Here is an 18,439-nt window from a genome sequence, read left to right as displayed (position 1 = left end):
GCAGCCCCACCACACAAATGTTGTTCCGCCTATTCCTGCCTTCCGCGTCTTCCGCCCGCCGTTCCAGCACCGTTAGACGATCCAGGACACCCACCATGGTCGCAGACAGCGCGGTCTGTGCAGGCTCAATCTCCTGAAGCTTATTTTCGGCTTGTTTCACCCGATCAAACAGTTTTGAGTGGTCAGCTCGCAGCAAGCCCAGTCCCGTCGTCACTTGCGCAATGTCCTTCTGGAGGGCGACTCGAGAGTCCGCAATGGCTGCCAGAATTTTATCCGGTTGGAGTTGGAGCCCCGGCGCTTGCGGCAAATCCTGCTCATCCCTATTCTCCTGACGCGGGGATTCAGGGTCAGAGGGCAGCAGGTCTTCCTCCTTCCTTCCCCGGGGCTTGCCCATGGCTGCAATCGTCAGAGCACTCTGATACCGTGTCGCGGAGCCCCTCGATTCCCTCCCAACTATTCCTAGTGTCAGCGCCCAGGTCCACTGACTCTGATAGATGTCCCCCTTCACTCTGTGTAGTCCTGAATGGCCCACCTCTCACCACATGGCCAACAGGCACTGCCGCTTCACCGCAATATCCATATCAGACCCGAGTGGGCAACAGCAATCAGGGTCCGCAGTCCACGCTCCCCCAGCCCAGAGCGTTTCCAAGAAAAGCCCTGTTCCTAGTGTGATGTCCATGAGGGGCTACGTGTAGTCGTGCAGGGTCCCCCCCCATTCAGGGCCTCAGTCCCCCTAATCCGCTGCCGCCCTCACAAAGCTCCTCCAGTGCACCCCCAGGTAGGGATGCCCCCGATTCACCGCAGTCCTGCACAGGGGAACAAGCAGAGGTCCGCCGCCCGTCACCGTTCAGCGGCACTCAGTCTGCGGTCCCCAAGTCCATCCAACCGCTCCCGCAGCTCCCAGATACAGCAGCCGCACCTATATGGCCTCGCTCCAGGGTGCAAGGCGCCCAGCAATTCACCACCAGGTCGCCGCCTGCACCGCCGCCCAGAGGCCCTTTAAAGGGAGGGCGCCGCCATCTTGATTACTGCCACACAGTCTGTGCACTCCCGGGGCCCACTCCACAGTCGTCACGGGCACAGCCGCTGCCCACCAGGGCCCCATAGACCAATCAGGCCCCCAGTCCTCGGCCCTCACAGGTGCGCGGGGGGGTCAAGGGGAGCGAGCCCCAGCAGCATCCGCCGATTTCCTGCCCCCAGCAAGGCCCTCCGCCACGGCCCCGCCGGCAGGGTCCAGCACCCACGTTTCTGCCCTTGCTCAGTTCGGGGACGGCGCCGCTCGCTCCTCAAAGCAGGCCGCGCCTCCCGCACAGCTCTGGAGCTCCTCGGCACCCCCCGCAACCCTGGAGGATCGAGCCTCTGGTTTCGGTCCTCTAGCGCCCACAGTGCCCTCGCTACCAGCTCGTCGCAGGCCGGATCATCCCTCCTCAGAGCGGCACCGCCGCAGTGGCACAAGCTGCCCTCAGGGCTCCGCACTCCGCTCTTCAGCGCCTCCCCCGGAGCGGCACTCCACCTCCGATCTCGGCAGTCAACGCCGACTCCAGGGCCCGGGGTAGACGAACTGGCTCGGCGCCATCTTGTTTCGTTCAGCAGCCAGCTCCCGGCTCAGTCTAGCAGCCACAGCGCTCGTTTTATGCCCAACCACAGGCATATCACATTGCCGTTTAGCTCCAGGTTGCCCCCAGCACACTCCGCACTGCCAGGGGGGTCGGAGAGACTCCGCAATCAGGGTGAATTTGGGGATTGGGAACGGAGCTCAGTTCTCACGCAGCCTGTCCCATCGGCTCCCAAGCCCGCCCCCTACAGAGGTGTCTTCATGAAGGCTTTCCACATCCCGGTCATCGTTACCAGTGTAATGAAGTACCATGAGACATTGATGATGAAATTATATACTCTTCTTTATTTCAAGAGTGATAGGATAAGCGTCCTAGTCACAAGCAATCCAACAGCAACTGCTCACTGAAGAACTCTGTAGCTAGGCTCCCAATACATTCTAATTCTAGATCTACACAAGGCTTAGGAATACATCAATACAATTAAAGACATAGCAGACAGAAAACCACACTCTCCCTCTGTCTGCGCGCCCAGTCAGGGGCGATGAGAGACGGCTCTTACCGGCACGGACTGTCGCCTCACTGAAAGTGGTGATGACGATGTGTCGCAGCATTTCCAGGGGAGCATTTCAGCGGCCGCCATTGTCATGTTAAAGTGCTCTGTGCGTATGAGCTTCTCACTGGGCGTCATGCCCTGCTCCCTCCACAGACTCCCCACTCCACCAAAGACTCCCCTGCGAGGTGAATGTAGGTGCCAAAATGCGGAGTGAATACAAATAATTAAGCGTAATCGTGACAAAACCTTGTCTTTCAAGTCACTGATTTTTCAGGTGTGTTAATTTAATCAAACTTAAAGTGAACTGCATTACAACCTATATTATATCAAAACTTTTAACTAGAGTAACTCCTTGTTCTATCACAATTTTGACATTTGGAACTTTTATCTTACTAGCAGTCAGCTGGATGGACGAGACTCTCCAGTCTTGGCTTAGGATGCCGTTAAAATTTTTTCTGTGTCCTCTTCGTCAATTGTTTCGGAAGTGTACCTATTTAGTGAGCAGATGTGTTGTACAGTACACCCAGCCACCACAGGCTTTCCTATCCAACAGCATTTACATTCTGAGTGTTGAAACTCACCAGTTTCGGTACTTTGGGCATCATTAGTGCAGGGGGTGCAATGGCACAGGGGCCAAGGGATCGTAGGGGCGCACTCCACTCCAATTATGAATATTTTTGCTACCCATCTGGGTGGCACTGTGGCACACTACACATGCTTGAGTTGGCGCCCATGATATCCGTGCTACACGACTAATAAATTTGCATTATTAGTATATGAGTAGAATGTTCAGCATGCAATATGCTTTGTTATTTAAAAAGATAAAATCACCTAAGTTCTTTGAAGAAGGACAAAACCAGTGAAGATATAAAGGTTTTTCGTTAGATTGTGTCATTTATATTTAAATTCTGAACTGAGCTCAAAGTTTCCAGTTTCAGTAAACTCAGGTTAGAGTTGACAACAAAAGGGAGTTCTGCAAATTATTAACACTGGGAGCCTTCCCGGACGGCTTTGTTATGCTGGCTCCTTCGCACGCATGCGCGCTCGCACGTAGAGCCAGGCTGACACAAGACTGTCCCAGAAAGCCATATCAATGCCTATCTCGCAAACAACACTTAAAGGTCTGGCACAGCACATGCTGTTGCCTGGAGCGAAAATGAACAAGGGGGGCTTTTTTATGCAATCACAGTCTGTAGACATGCCGCCCAGAACAAGACATAAAGCTGACCATGCTCGTCAACGATGAAAGGAGTCATATTACTATACAAACCAGTTCTTTCACAATGTTCCCCTGGGATTTAATTATTTGTTTGCTGCCAGAAAATTAACAAGAGAGAAGATTAAACCCTAAAAGCTCAACTTGAGAAGGCAGTGTTAGGGCATTCTCCTAACATAAATGATGATTTTTAAAAGTTCAAGAATAATGCACGTTTTAAAGAAATGATATCTGGAACCCCAGCCATCCAGAACAAGCAATGGTAAAGCCAATATGTCTTGCCTTTGGGACCTTATAAGTGTTTAGTTATGCAGCACAATATCCTTGGTGCAACAACATCAACTGTTGCTTGGCTAAGCACTTATAAGGTCCCAAATGCGAGACCTGTTGGCTATGCCAATGCTTGTTATGATTTGGTGTAAATCCGTTCAGCAATTTTTGAGATATTAAGTGAGCAACAAATTTGTATATATAGGGACGCTGATCCTCCGCTGACCCACCCACGGAGGATCCGCAAACCCCGTGCGAAAGTAAGGCCTTGATTGGCTGGCCACACCTTCACAGAAACGTTGCGGCCGACATTTTGTCACATCGGCTGGGGAGTGGGACAAGAAGAGTGCAGAAACAGATACGGGGTCAGGATACATGTATCCTGACCCCACAGGACACATAGAGGGAAACCTTAGGGATCCCTATTGGGCAAAAGAATGCCCACTTTTTTTTATGACCAATCTGTGGATTCGCAACTCCCTGTGTAAAATCACAGAGGATCCGCAAATCCGAATAAAAAACGAAAAAACACTGCATCTGCGGTTTGGGTTTATGCAGAAGGGTTGGCTGCAGCTGATAAGTGGAAAGGGACCCCCTATATAATGTAAGGTCCTAGAGAAGTGGAAAACAAAAAATGCTGCAAAAACCTCTAAGCTGACCTTTATCACTTAAATAGCTGCCCACTAAACTCTTGCATAGAACATGTCCCCACAGTATTCCCTCAACCGGAAGTTTTCATAAAACAATATTTATTATTTATTACAAGTTTTTTATTTTTCTCTTTTTCAAGGAGTTAATTATTCTAAATTAGTACAAAACACGAAAACAAACATGCAGAGTAATTTAATTATATCAATTTTTCAATACATTTACATCTCATGTACTTAGTTTAATGGATGACTTAGTGTCTCAATTATTCTAGCATGAATAAATTAGACACAAAACAATTTCAATATGGACAAATAAACAATACACACTAGAAAAAGACAATTACAACATGACATGAGTCTAAGAATAATCCCATATTAAATCATCAAACATGCATTCATACCCATCACATGCCTAATCTATACTATCATACATCCATGACCAACAAATAATACAAATAACTGTTCAGAAACATATAGGGGATCCAGTAGGCTAGGAGATCATTAACTTTGTGATTAAAGTGTGCTGGTGCATCACAATGATTTCTTCTTTTATTGCATGTCTCAAACCAGATTCCCGTCTCTGAAAAGTAGGTTGTTATGATCTAGATGTCTTCTTCCTTTCCTTCCTTTTCCTCCCTTGTATCCCTCCTTGTCACCTTCCGTGCCCCCCCCCCCCTCTCCATTCCCAAAGTGGTACCTTCCTAGTAGGCTCTAGGAGTGTACATTAGAATGTTCATGATATATAACCTGAGGAGCTGGAGGGTTTGACAGTTGGGGAACTGTATTTCAATAAATCTCCTTACCTGCATCTTCCATCGTTTTCCTGGAGTTATTTTTACAATCAGGCGACGAGGGAAACCGCAGTGCTGGGGACAGCCACAGTTCTCCACCCCTGTTTCTGCTGTGTCAACCTTCCTCTCCGCTCCATTTTTATACGATGAAAGGTTTCTGCTGGTACGGTGCTTTACGAGCTATGTGGGACCAATTGTACTTCTCCTACATTGGTTTTTATCATATGAGCATCGTTTTCACATATTTGTGCCTGCAGATTTCTACAAATTTCATTGAAAGTTCATTGTTTTCCTCTTTGTAATTTGCCTCTACAAGTTGGTCATACATCCATGACTAACAAATAATACAAATAACTGTTCAGAAACATATAGGGGATCCATTAGGCTAGAAGGAGATCATTAGCTTTGTGATTAAAGTGTGCTGATGCATCACAATGATTTCTTCTTTTATTGCATGTCTCAAACCAGATTCCCGTCTCTGAAAAGTAGGTTGTTATGATCTAGATGTCTTCCTCCTTTCCTTCCTTGTATCCCTCCTTGTCACCTTCCGTGCCTCCCTCCCCCCTCTCCATTCCCACAGTGGTACCTCCCTAGTAGGCTCTAGGATTGTACTTTAGAATGTTCATGATATATAACCTGAGGAGCTAGAGGGTTTGACAGTTGGGGAACTGTATTTCAATAAATCTCCTTACCTGCATCTTCCATCGTTTTCCTGGAGTTATTTTTACAATCAGGCGACGAAGGAAACCGTAGTGCTGGGGACAGCCACAGTTCTCCACCCCTGTTTCTGCTGTGTCAACGTTCCTCTCCGCTCCTGCTTCAAGATTGCACAAGTCGGTGTCTTCTGATGTGCCATTTTTATACGATGAAAGGTTTCTGCTGGTACTGTGCTTTACGAGCTATGTGGGAATAATTGTACTTCTCCTACATTGGTTTTTAGGTCGAGCAGACGTACTCTCAACGCGTGAGCATTGAGAGTGTCTGCTTCATACCTAATGTGGCCCGTATTTAGGAAAGTGGACACGACTCAGACGCGCGCTTTTGCAGTCTCAGTTTTGACCGCGGGAGCGCGCGTCTGAGCCGCGCCTGCGCAGAGTAAGTCACAGCCCCTGCTCACACACAGACACAGCCAGCCCCCACCCCTCTGCATGCACGCACACACACACACACAGGCGTGCGCGCACACACACACACACACATACACACGCTGCCGCCCCCCACACCCCCCCTGCATACACACAGACACGGAAGCACAGAGCCCCACTCACCGGGACTTCTACTCCGCAGGACTCCGGGCTGCTCACTCCGACGTCAACGGGCACAGGGACACCGGCACTCCGCTCCTTGGCTTCCCGGGCGGACGCCGGCGGCACGCAGGGCTCTCCTCTCTCTGCACCGGAGCCATGCGCCAGCCACTGCAGCCTGCCTCCTGGGAAGCTTTGGTCGCGTGTCCGGCCCCGCCCCCGTCCCAACAAAGGTTGCCTGGCTTCCTGTTGAAGCCGGGCTGCGGCAGTGAGTTTGCTTGTTTACTTTCGTTACAGTGGCGGCACCCGCACTAGCAAATGCTTGGTTCACAGGTCAGTACAGCAGACAAGAAAAATAAAATGCATTATGTTTAATTATAGCCACTCCTAAATAAAATCGCTAAGGCTCGCATATCGAGTAGCAAAAGCAGTTACCATTACTGCCGTGATTCTGATCGCCAGGAACGCCGTGTATGTTTAGGTTTTTTCCCTCTTAACCTGGAGAGTAATCTCTACAAATGCCCCATACAGCTGCCACAAGCACACAGTCCATGAGCGTCCAAGTGATACTTGTTTTTAATACAGTGCAAAATCAGCTCCATGCCATTGGAGTAATTTGCATAAGTACCGGATTACATTACGCATGTTCACTTACATTTATCTATGTATGTCAGAGCACTGCCGAAGACCATTTTGGTAAACTAAGTCCTTCTCCTTCTCCTATCTGGATATAAAGTGGATTTGAGTGCCCTCAGAAATAAACCCATATAGGTTGCAGGACAAGTGGAAGCAGGAAGAAAATGCAGCTTTGTACTTAGCTGAAAAGTGACGGACACAAATAATAATGAAACAGACCTCTTTTGTTTAATTTTACCAATTTCATTTGGCAAACGCTCCTTTCATGAAAAGCAAGGCCAGCTATAAAATATTTTTAGGAAACTTAAGGCAATTACATTACAAGATTTAAAAAACGAGTCACTAGACAGATGTGAAAATGTACACCAAGCCAAACAAGACATGCACCAAACTTCTCATTTTATGTCCAGCTGTGCTGGCAAGAGTTTTTGCTGGAACAAATTTAGGTGGAGAATCATTTTTTGGGGAAATATATTAACCGATTTAAGCAATTGAAAATCGTAATACTGCTCTACCATTCGGGACATTTTACATTGACACATCATTTCACCTAAACTTTTGAGGGCAGGGACTAAAACTTTGGACACCATGTTTGACACAGCTATATGATATATGTTTGCAAAGAGCACTAGTCCACAGACACCTCTCATATAAACTGTACACATGTATCAACTGATAGGTGTGGATGCAATTAACAATCTTCCTTAGAGTTACTCTGCTTCCTCTTCTGCTTTCACCACTGTGCCTCTCTCTTCTGGTGTTGTGCCTCTCTTCTGCTGCTGTACCTCTCTCTTCTGCCTCTGTGCCTCCCTCTTCTGCCACTGTGCCTCCCTCTTCTGCCCCTGTGCCACACTCTTCGGTAGTTGTGCCTCTTTCTTGTGCTGCTGTGCCACTCATAACGCTGTGCCTCTCTCTATTGCCGCGGTGCCTCTCTTCTGCCGCTGTGCCTCCCACCTCTGCCACTGTACCTCCCTCTTCTGCCCCTGTGCCACCCTTTTCGGCCGCTGTGCCTCTCTCTTCTGCCGCTGTGCCTCTCTCTTCTGCCGCTGTGCCACTCTCTTCTGCCGCTGTGCCTCTCTCTTCTGCTGCTGTGCCTCTCTCTTCTACCGCTGTGCCTCTCTCTTCCTCCATTGTGCCTCTCTTTTCCTCCATTGTGCCTCTCTTTTGCCGCTGTGCCTCTCTTTTGCTGCTGTGCCTCTCTTCTGTCGCTGTGCCTCTCTTCTGTCGCTGTGCCTCTCTTCTGTCGCTGTGCCTCTCTTCTGCGCTGTGCCTCCCTCTTCTGCCGCTGTGCCTCCTTCTTGCGCCGCTGTGCCTCCTTCTTGCGCCACTGGGCTGCCCTCTTGCGCCACTTTGTCTCACTCTTGTGCCGCCATTGGTTACAGACCCCACAGCTGTTGGTGCCTGTGTGAAGGGGACAGGGGACAGAGTACATGTACTTCTATATGTCCAGTTTAAGGACTGGGAACAAAAATAGGTTTCGTCTTTAGAATTAAATGCCTTTTATTATGTTATGTTACTGGTCTTTTTTGCTTTTTTGGTTTTTGAGCTCTGTGCGGTATGGCTCTGAACTATCTGCTATGTGTTTTGCAGTACTACCGTGTGCTGCCTGTACTGAGGGTTGCTGCACAGTTCTGGTATATACACATCAAGTAGGTGAGGATTAGTGTGCAAGGGTTTTGGTTCTGCAGTTGTATTGGTTTTATGTGTGTGTGGTCTTCAACACTTGTTCGTCTTCACAACTCTTAAATCCTTTATTCTCTTGTCATAGCTCCCCTCTCTTTCACCCTCCTTCTTTTCAATTCTCTACACCCCTTTCTCATTTTTTTGCACCCTAACACACACTGCACACACTGCACCCTCACACACACAGCACACACTGCACCCTTGCATACACTGCACCCTCACACACACTGCACCCTCACACACACTGCACCCTCACACACACTGCACCCTCACACACACTGCACCCTCAAACACACTGCACCCTCACACAGACACTGCACCCTCACACACTGAACACACTGCACCCTCACACACACTGCACCCTCACACACACTGTACACACCGCACCCTCACACTCTGCACCCTCACACACACTGCACCCTCACACACTGCACACACTGCAGTATCACACACACTGCACCCGCACACACTGCACTATCACACACACTGCGCACACACTGTACCCTCACACACACTGCACCCTCACACACACTGTGCACCCTCACACACACTGCGCACCCTCACACACACTGCGCACCCTCACACACACTGCGCACCATCACACACTGCGCACCATCACACCCTGCGCACCCTCACACCCTGCGCACCCTCACACCCTGCGCACCCTCACACCCTGCAATGGAACATACACTCCAAATACCACTCAGTGCCACATAACACTGTATATATCTGTCGTCCTCCCTCTATCTATCTATCTATCTATCTATCTATCTATCTATCGCATCACCATAGCATCACTCAGCACCACCACAGCATCACTCAGGGGCACCACAACATCACTGTGCGCTACCACAGCATCACTAAACGCTCCAGCATCACTCGTCGTCACCACAACATCAGTCAGCGCCACCACAACATCAGTCTGTGCAACCATTCAACAACAACTGGTTCAAATGTGTTCTCTCAATGTTTCAAACTTTATTACAAATGTCACAAAAATATGTTAATATTTCACTTCTGTTCCTGGATTTGTCGTCACAATAAAATACAATGAACATAATCTTCACAAAAGTTATTTACAAAAGCATTTGCCATTATAAATTACAATAACTTTTATTCAAGTAATAATTATTAAAAAAAATAAGCCATTTTTATTTGTAATATCAATACATCTAAGTCACGTAAATACAACACATATTACATTACAAATGCTATAGGTGTCACATTTGCGAAAGTTAAAACTATTAGCATTGTAAATGACAAAGCTATTAATTTTGCTATTTTCAAAACCAACACATAAATAAAAAAATTGTCATTTACAATACAAATAGCTCAAACTTTCCTAATGCGAGACCTATTGCATTGCTAATGCTTGTTATCATATGAGCATCGTTTTCACATATTTGTGCCTGCAGATTTCTACAAATTTCATTGAAAGTTCATTGTTTTCCTCTTTGTAATTTGCCTCTACAAGTTGGATATACATTTTTCTTGCAGCCTTTTTGACTTAGGGTATTTTTTTCCTCTGTGTACATTACATACATGTAATAATTATTTAGTATTAGTTCCCATAAAGAACTTCATATTTTCTGGCCCACATAAAAGGAAACGGTTGTCTCCCGCGCTAGCGGTCGCGTTTGCGGGAGCGCCGTCCCTGCGCCGGAGTCTCGCCTGAGTCAGCCCGTCTGTGCCCGTCAGCGTCCTGGAGGCGCTCGGGCGCGAGCCAGGTGTTTCTCATTTAGCACTTAGTAGGATGTACACTAAAGAGGAACTTTTGTCCTATAACACACATACTGCTCCATGTCAGAGAGTCATCCCCTATTCCGCAGGGGCTATTACTAAATGTTTCATGTGTGGGTGGAATCCTGGTTTCACCGAAACCCCTCCGTGCAATCTCCCCCCTTTAGGCAGCAAATGTGCATTATTAAACACCAGGTCCCTGCCCCAACACGCTCTTGACATCCATAATCTTCTAACACACGATGAAACGGACTGTCTCTTTCTCACGGAGACATGGCTTGGTGAGGGATCGGAACCTGATCTGGCCATCGCCATCCCTCCCACGCATGCTATTTTCCGTCGAGACAGAAGTACGGGCAGGGGAGGCGGAGTGGCGCTCATTATTAAGAGGCACATTCCATGTACTATCCTGCCTGTGGATGACCTACCAGGCTGTGAGACCCTAGCCTTTTCCTTGGCCCTCTCCCCCCATCAATCCTGCTTTGGGTTCTTGCTTTATAGACCTCCTGGCCCTCTCGGCTCATTTACCGAGGATTTGTTCTCGATTATTTCCACACTCAGTCTTAGGGCAAAACACTGCCTAATCCTAGGGGATTTTAACATCCACATGGATAAGGTTGAGGACCCTGAAGTGCAAAAAATCCTGGATATGACATCTTCGGTGGGATTTCATATGTACTTGCAGGCACCTACACACGAGAAAGGGCACATTTTAGATCAAATCTTCTCGACCGTTCTGGTGTCCCTCTCCTCCCTCGCCCCAGTCCTCTGGTCGGACCATTTCCTAGCGGACTTCGTGATAGTACATCATTTAGCGTCCGCTTGCAATGTGCAGCGGCAAATAGCATGTATGCCTAGAGCCTTCCACAAAGTCACTCCAGATATGCTTACTCGGGCCTTAGAAACCTATCCTTGTGTTCTCACGGGTAGGTTGGAGGACGATGTAGTGTGTTTTCAGAACTGGCTCACTGCACGTTTGGAAGCCTTGGCACCACCCCGCCAGGTTAGATCAGTACTGGCAAGAGCGTCGGCCCCGTGGTTTTCTGCTACATCTGCTAAGCAGTCTTATAGAGAAGCAGTGAAGGAATATCATCGGGAGATCACAGCAGAGAAAAAATCCTTTTAAGCTAAAAGGATCGAGGAAGCAGATAACTCCTGCAAAGAGATCTTTAAGGTTGTTAAAGAGTTTATCTCTCCCTCCTGCTGTTCTCCCACGTCTGTTTTCTCGGAACCATGGATTACGGAGCTTGCAGAATTTTTCACTAATAAAATTCGTACCATCCAGTCGGCCTTGCAAGGAGCTCATAACATCTCAGATTCCGGCTCTGTGGCCGACGACTCTCTTAATCCCTGGTTACACTCATCTGCATCGGACACGGATACCTCGGTCCTACCCTTGACTGCTTTCCTGTTTTACAGCTTCATGCCTCGCTGGACCTCTTGTCCAACTTGAAATCAGGCTCTCCACTTGACCCTTGCCCCGCCAAGTGTCTTGCGACCTTGGCTCCTGCTCTTAATTCTATCATCAACCCTATTATCAACTCATCCCTGAGCACGGGCAAAGTCCCCACATCTTGGAAGCAGGCCCTAGTCCTTCCCCTTATTAAAAAGCCGAATGCAGATGCCAAATTACATTCCAACTACAGGCCAATCTCGTTGCTGCCCGCTTTGGCCAAAATAGCGGAAAAGCATGTACACACCACCCTAGCCAACTTTCTAGAGGTCAATTCCTTGTTACATCAGTCACAGTCCGGGTTTAGATCTAACCTGAGTACAGAAACCGCTCTACTCGAGGTGACCGAGGCTGTGAAGGAAACTCTGGACAGGGGTGGAAAGGCCTTGCTCATCATGCTTGATCTGTCGGCGGCCTTCGACACTGTTCCCCACGACCTTCTCCTGACAAGACTCTGGGAGATTGGCCTGAGGGGAACGGTGTTCGAATGGTTTCAATCTTTCTTGGCCGACCGCAGACAAACAATCTGGGCTCCCCCTTTCTCCGCCCCTATGCCGCAGCTTGAGGTGGGGGTCCCGCAGGGCTCCATACTCAGCCCCTCTCTTTTTAACATCTTCATGACACCTTTAGCGGCGCGAGTAGAGGAGCTAGGGGCTCAGATCGTTTCCTATGCCGATGATACACAGCTCCTGTTCACTTGCGACAGGGGCTGTGACTTCGACGGAGCGGCCATCCAGAAGTGTCTGGAGTTTGTGTTTGATTGGTTCGGGAAAAGCGGCCTCAAATGCAACTCAGACAAATCCGAGATATTGTTTTTTGGTTGTCCTGCCGACCCGAGATGGAAGCACTGGTGGCCTTCGGCCATGTTCCCCCCTGCCAGCGATTCTGTTACAGCTAAGAATCTGGGCATGCTGGTTGATAACACCCTCTCCTTCAAGGCCCAGGTAGCTGGCCTGACGGGGAAGTGCTTCGCCATCCTAAGGATGTTGAGAAAGTTTCTGCCGTACCTATCTTTGGAGCACAAGAAGATTACGGTGCAGGCCTTGATAGACTCACGCCTAGACTATGCCAACATCCTTTATCTGGGTCTTCCTGAATATCTGCTGACTCGCCTGCAGGTAGTCCAAAATTCGGCAGCCAGGGCAATCTTTGGTCTTACCAGAAGAGCCAGGGCCAGCAACCTCCTTGTTACTCTGCATTGGCTGCCGATTCGTAAGCGCATCTCCTTTAAGACCTTAACCACAGCTTTTAAGGCGCTACACAATTCCGGCGCTGGCTATTTGCAGAGAAGGGTCAACTTCTATCTCCCATCTAGACCCTTGAGGTCGGCTGCCCAGGCCAATGCAATCGTGCCGGCAGTGAAACGTGTTCGTTGTGGAGGTCGCTCTTTCAGTTCCCTGGCCCCCCGTCTTTGGAACACTCTGCCCTTGACGTTGCGAACGTGCTCCAATCTGTCTACCTTTAGAAAGGGACTTAAAACTCATCTTTTTGCCCTGTAAGTTGTTCCTGTTGATTCTTAGTGCCGCTTTGGCTGTCTTGTTAGTTGCTGGTATTTGTGTAATGATCTACAGCGCCGGGACGCTCTTCGGAGCAGCTGAGCGCTTTACAAAACCCCCAGTAACATTAACATTAACATTAACATTATATTTCAATCCCTTAATAAGCACATCTCCAAACCTTTTTAACATGTCACCACGCAGGTAACAGAGTCCGAACTGCCACATCGCTGGAGCGAGTGGTAAAGGGCTCCCTCTAATTTTAAAATCTCCTCTGCTTAGCAGACACTGCGCTCTTTCTTTCTTTTTTAAACTTTGCTTTTAGCCTTACAAGCACTCACCTGGTCACTCTCCCCCCTTCCCCAGTCCACCACTGACGTTGTCAGATTGCTGTGGAGGGAAGGCGGGACTGGAAGTGATTACTATTTCCCCTCGCTTGAGGCGCAGGTTGGTAGGCTAGTTGTTCTGCCCACCCTGGATATAAAACAAAGCTCTCACTCGCACCTCGCAGACTCGCCATGCAGGTAACAGAGTCCGTATTGCCACATCGCTGGAGAGAGTGGTAAAGGGCTCCCTCTAATTTAAAAATCTCTGCGCTCTCTTTTTTTTTTTTTAAACAAATTTTTTATTGAAGATCGTTTACAAGGTGTAGGTCTCTGTACTCCAGAGGTAACCACAGGACATTGGAACCACATCAAACAGTGCACAATCTTATTTTCAGCTGAGAGAATATGCCAATCATTACGAAATACGAATTGAAACGTGACCCCCCGAGCCCCTTCCCTCACCCCGAACTCTCCCCATTCCCCCCCTGACCCCTCCCCCCTCCCCCCTCGCATGGTCTTCCTCCCCGTCTCTGGTTCTGTAACAAATCCCTGAATACTATTCACGTACTTGTCAGCATCCACGCATCTCATCTCTACCAGCGGGTCTTGGTCTATAGGAGGCTCTAGCCAGAGGCCTCTAAAGTCAGCCCACCGCTTCCAAATTTTATAATGCTTCTGAGGACAGCCTCTGGCCACGAAAATTGGTTCCTCCAGACCCATGCTAATGTCCAGCCCTCTCTTCCATGCCACAATTGTCAGGGCTCGGGTATCTTTCCAGGCTCTCGCTACATCCCTCTTGGCCAGCGTGAGGCCCAATAGAAGCAAGTGCCTGTGGGCGTGGGAGGGGGTGTGGTAGTGGGCTCTGGTTCAGTAAGAGGCGGTACACCGGTATATCTCTTCAAGCTGGGTTTTATATTTATGGTACGCTTTGTCCTAAAGGTTAGTGTTTCCTTTGCGAACTCCAGGTTGTTCGTGGTGGCGATGTCTTCGCCGTGTTGAATGTCCGGGCTGTCCTGACAGGCGTCTGTTTCTTCCGCTTCAGTTCTCCGTAGCAGGCATACCGAGGGAAAAGGAGACCAACAGAGGGAGCCGTTAGATTAAGGTTAGGATACGTCGTACTCTTCAGGGGCCGAGTGAAAGTGAAGGGACACCCGTGTTTCTCGTTAACTAGCTGTGCTCGTGAAAAGGGAAGGGGTATACTCGTGAGGGTTACCGGACGGGTAGGGAGGGAAGACGGGTATCGGGGCACACACAGGAAAGGCACGCACAAGGGTATCTACAAATTTACACAGGGGCGTTCTTCTTCCCCACCCAAGCCGCCCAACGTCTCCGTACCTGGGAAAGCCACACTCCTCCCTCGGGAGTGTGGCACGGCGGTGCACAGGTCGTTGGCCTCCTGGCTCTCCCTCACTCTTGGTTCTCCCGTCCTCCTCGTCAGCTCCGCACTTCCTCTCTCGCTCGCCTTCTCCGCTTCCGACCTCCGAGGTGTGAACACACCCACCATACAGGATTTCCTGCTCTCTGTCCAGTCCGTGATCACTGACGTCAGAAAGGGGTGGAGTCGCGTCCTGCTCAATGAAGGTCCAGTTAAAGGCGCCACGATCTTTTTCCTCTTTCTGCTCCGAAACGCTGTCCCACTCAGCCCTCGGGTTGTTAGTCTGTAGGGAACGAGGGAAATTAGGAACAGGCATCCACCAGTTAATGCGTCTCTCCACCCTGACCTCACGACACACCTCCCCCCTTGGATTCTCCCGTTCGGGGAGATTAGGCGCCCTTGATAGGTAGTCTGCATTGCTGTTCGCTATGCCTTTTTTGTGAACTATTGTAAATGAAAAGGGCTGTAGGTACAAAAACCATCTCAGAACTCTGGCGTTCTGGGACATGTTCTTCTGCATCCATTGTAGAGGAGCATGGTCGGAGTGCAGTGTGAAGGGCCTCCCCTCTAGATAGTATCTTAGCTTGTCCACTGCCCATCGTATTGCCAGGCACTCCTTTTCTACAGTTGGGTACTTTCTTTCCCTGGGGTGTAGTTTCCTGCTTATGAAGAGAATAGGATGTTCCAACCCGTCCTCCCCCTCCTGTGACAGGACTGCGCCTACCCCTGTATCAGACGCGCCTATTGCCAGAATGAATGGTTTCTCATAATTAGGGGGAATTAAGACTGGGCTGGATGTGATGGTACTTTTTAGGGTTTCAAACGCCAGTCGTGCTTCTTCGGGAGGAGGCTTTCCTCGGTTGAAGTTAGAGTTCTTTTTGAGGAGATTAGTTAAGGGTGCTGCAATGTTTGCGAAATCCCTAATGAACCTCCTGTAATAGCCTATAAGGCCCAAGAAGGCACGCAGTTCTCTGATGGTAGAGGGAAATGGTGTTTTGGTTATGGCGCTTACTTTCTCCTCCTGAGGGGCTATAACCCCATCCCCTAACATGTACCCCAGATACTTTACTTTGGGAAAAGCGGCTCTCGATTTTTTTAGAATTGACATGAAGCCCGGCTTTTAGTAAGGCAGTGAGGATACTCTCTATATGGACTAAGTGGTCTTCCCATGTTAGACTGAAGATGACAATGTCATCGAGATATACTGAACTATACTCGGTGTGTGGGGCTAACACGGTGTTCATTAAACGCTGGAACGTTGCCGGGGCTCCATGGAGCCCGAATGGCAAAACGTTGAATTCGTATAGTCCGTCATCTGTGGCAAAGGCTGTTTTATGCCGGTCGCATTCCCTCAGTGGCACCTGCCAATATCCCTTGGTCAGGTCCAGGATTGTGATGTACCTTGCTTCCCCTATCCTTTCTATCAACTCGTCCACTCTGGGTATAGGAAAGGCGTCGAAGGAGGAGATGGCGTTTAAAGCCCTAAAGTCCATACAAAAACGGGTTGACCCGTCTGGTTTTGGGACCATCACTATGGGCGAAGCCCAGTTGCTTTTTGATGGTCGTATGACGCCGAGTTGCAACATGTCCCTGACTTCTTTTTTTACATCGGCTCTCCTTGCTGCTGGAATGCGATATGGTCTTTGCTTGACCACTTTTCCTTCTTCGGTCTCTATACAGTGTTCTGTTAGGTGCGTACACCCCGTTTTATCTGAGAACATGGAAGAGAACCGCTGTAATCTTTGTACCAGCTCCACTCGTTTGGTGTTTGGCAACTTTGGGTTAATGGGTAGTTGTTCCAGGGAAACGTGCGGGGCATCGCTCGGTTATAATTCAAAGCCATCTCGATAGCTTGTTCCGGAGTTTGCCCGGAATGCTGTCTCAACCAACGTTGTGTACCGTATGGTAGAGCCTCCATAAATTGCTCCAGGTAGATGCTGGCCATTATTTCTTCTTTGGTACGACTCTCAGGTCTCAACCATTTATCTGCTGCCATTTTAAGCCTGAGGTACAGGGTCTTAGGGTGCTCCCCGGTAACTCCTTTTTCTTTCCTGAACCTGAGTCGGTAGGCTTCGGTATCCAGCCCCAAGTGGTCCAAAAGCACTGCTTTGATTGTTAGGTAGGGTGTTACTCCGGTATTGTTGGCTACTTGGTAAGCCGCCTGGGCTTCGAGGGATAGAAGGGGAGCTAAAAAGAAAGGCCACTTCTCTTCAGGCCATCCACAGGCTCTGGCTGCTCTCTCAAAGTTGACTAGGAAGGCGTCTGGGTCTTCCCCCGGGACATATTTTTGTAACTGAACTCCCGAGGGATTAGGTCCAAACTGTCTTCTCTCCATAGGTATAGGAGCACCTGGGTTCTGCACCGCTTTCTGTAGGCTATCCATCTGGGCTGCAATAGTTGTTTTGAACAAGTCCCGGTCCGCATTGGCAGTTGACATCTGCTGGCCGATGGCCCACTCTAACTTCTGTTGCCCCTCAATTAGCTGCTGGATCACCTGTTCCATCGCTGGGTCGGGCAGGGAAGGGGCGGATCCCACTTCTGACACCAATGTGGGCGTGGGAGGGGGTGTGGTAGTGGGCTCTGGTTCAGTAAGAGGCGGTACACCGGTATATCTCTTCAAGCTGGGTTTTTTTTTATGGTACGCTTTGTCCTAAAGGTTAGTCTTTCCTTTGCGAACTCCAGGTTGTTCGTGATGGCGATGTCTTCGACGTGTTGGATGTCCGGGCTGTCCTGACAGGCGTCTGTTTCTTCCGATTCAGTTCTCCGTAGCAGGCATACCGAGGGAAAAGGAGACCAACAGAGGGAGCCGTCAGATTAAGGTTAGGATATGTCATACTCTTCAGGGGCCGAGTGAAAGTGAAGGGACACCCGTGTTTCTCGTTAACTAGCTGTGCTCGTGAAAAGGGAAGGGGTATACTTGTGAGGGTTACCGGACGGGTAGGGAGGGAAGACTGGTATTGGGGCACACACGGGAAAGGCACGCACAAGGGTATCTACAAATTTACACAAGGGCGTTCTTCTTCCCCACCCAAGCCGCCCAACGTCTCCGTACCTGGGAAAGCCACACTCCTCCCTCGGGAGTGTGGCACGGCGGTGCACGGGTTCGTTGGCCTCCTGGCTCTCCCTCACTCTCGGTTCTCCCGTCCTCCTCGTCAGCTCCGCACTTCTTCTCTCGCTCGCCTTCTTCGCTTCCGACCTCCGAGGTGTGAACACACCCACCATACAGGATTTCCTGCTCTTTGTCCAGTCCGTGATCACTGACGTCAGAAAGGGGAGGAGTCGCGTCCTGCTCAATGAAGGTCCAGTTAAAGGCGCCGCGATCTTTTTCCTCTTCCTGCTCCGAAACGCTGTCCCACTCAGCCCTCGGGTTGTTAGTCTGTAGGGAACGAGGGGAATTAGGAACAGGCATCCACCAGTTAATGCGTCTCTCCACCCCGACCTCGCTACAGT

Source organism: Lissotriton vulgaris, chromosome 7 (genome assembly GCF_964263255.1).
Source record: "Lissotriton vulgaris chromosome 7, aLisVul1.2, whole genome shotgun sequence".
Classification (NCBI taxonomy): domain Eukaryota; kingdom Metazoa; phylum Chordata; class Amphibia; order Caudata; family Salamandridae; genus Lissotriton; species Lissotriton vulgaris.
Note: the sequence above shows the minus strand (reverse complement) of the source record.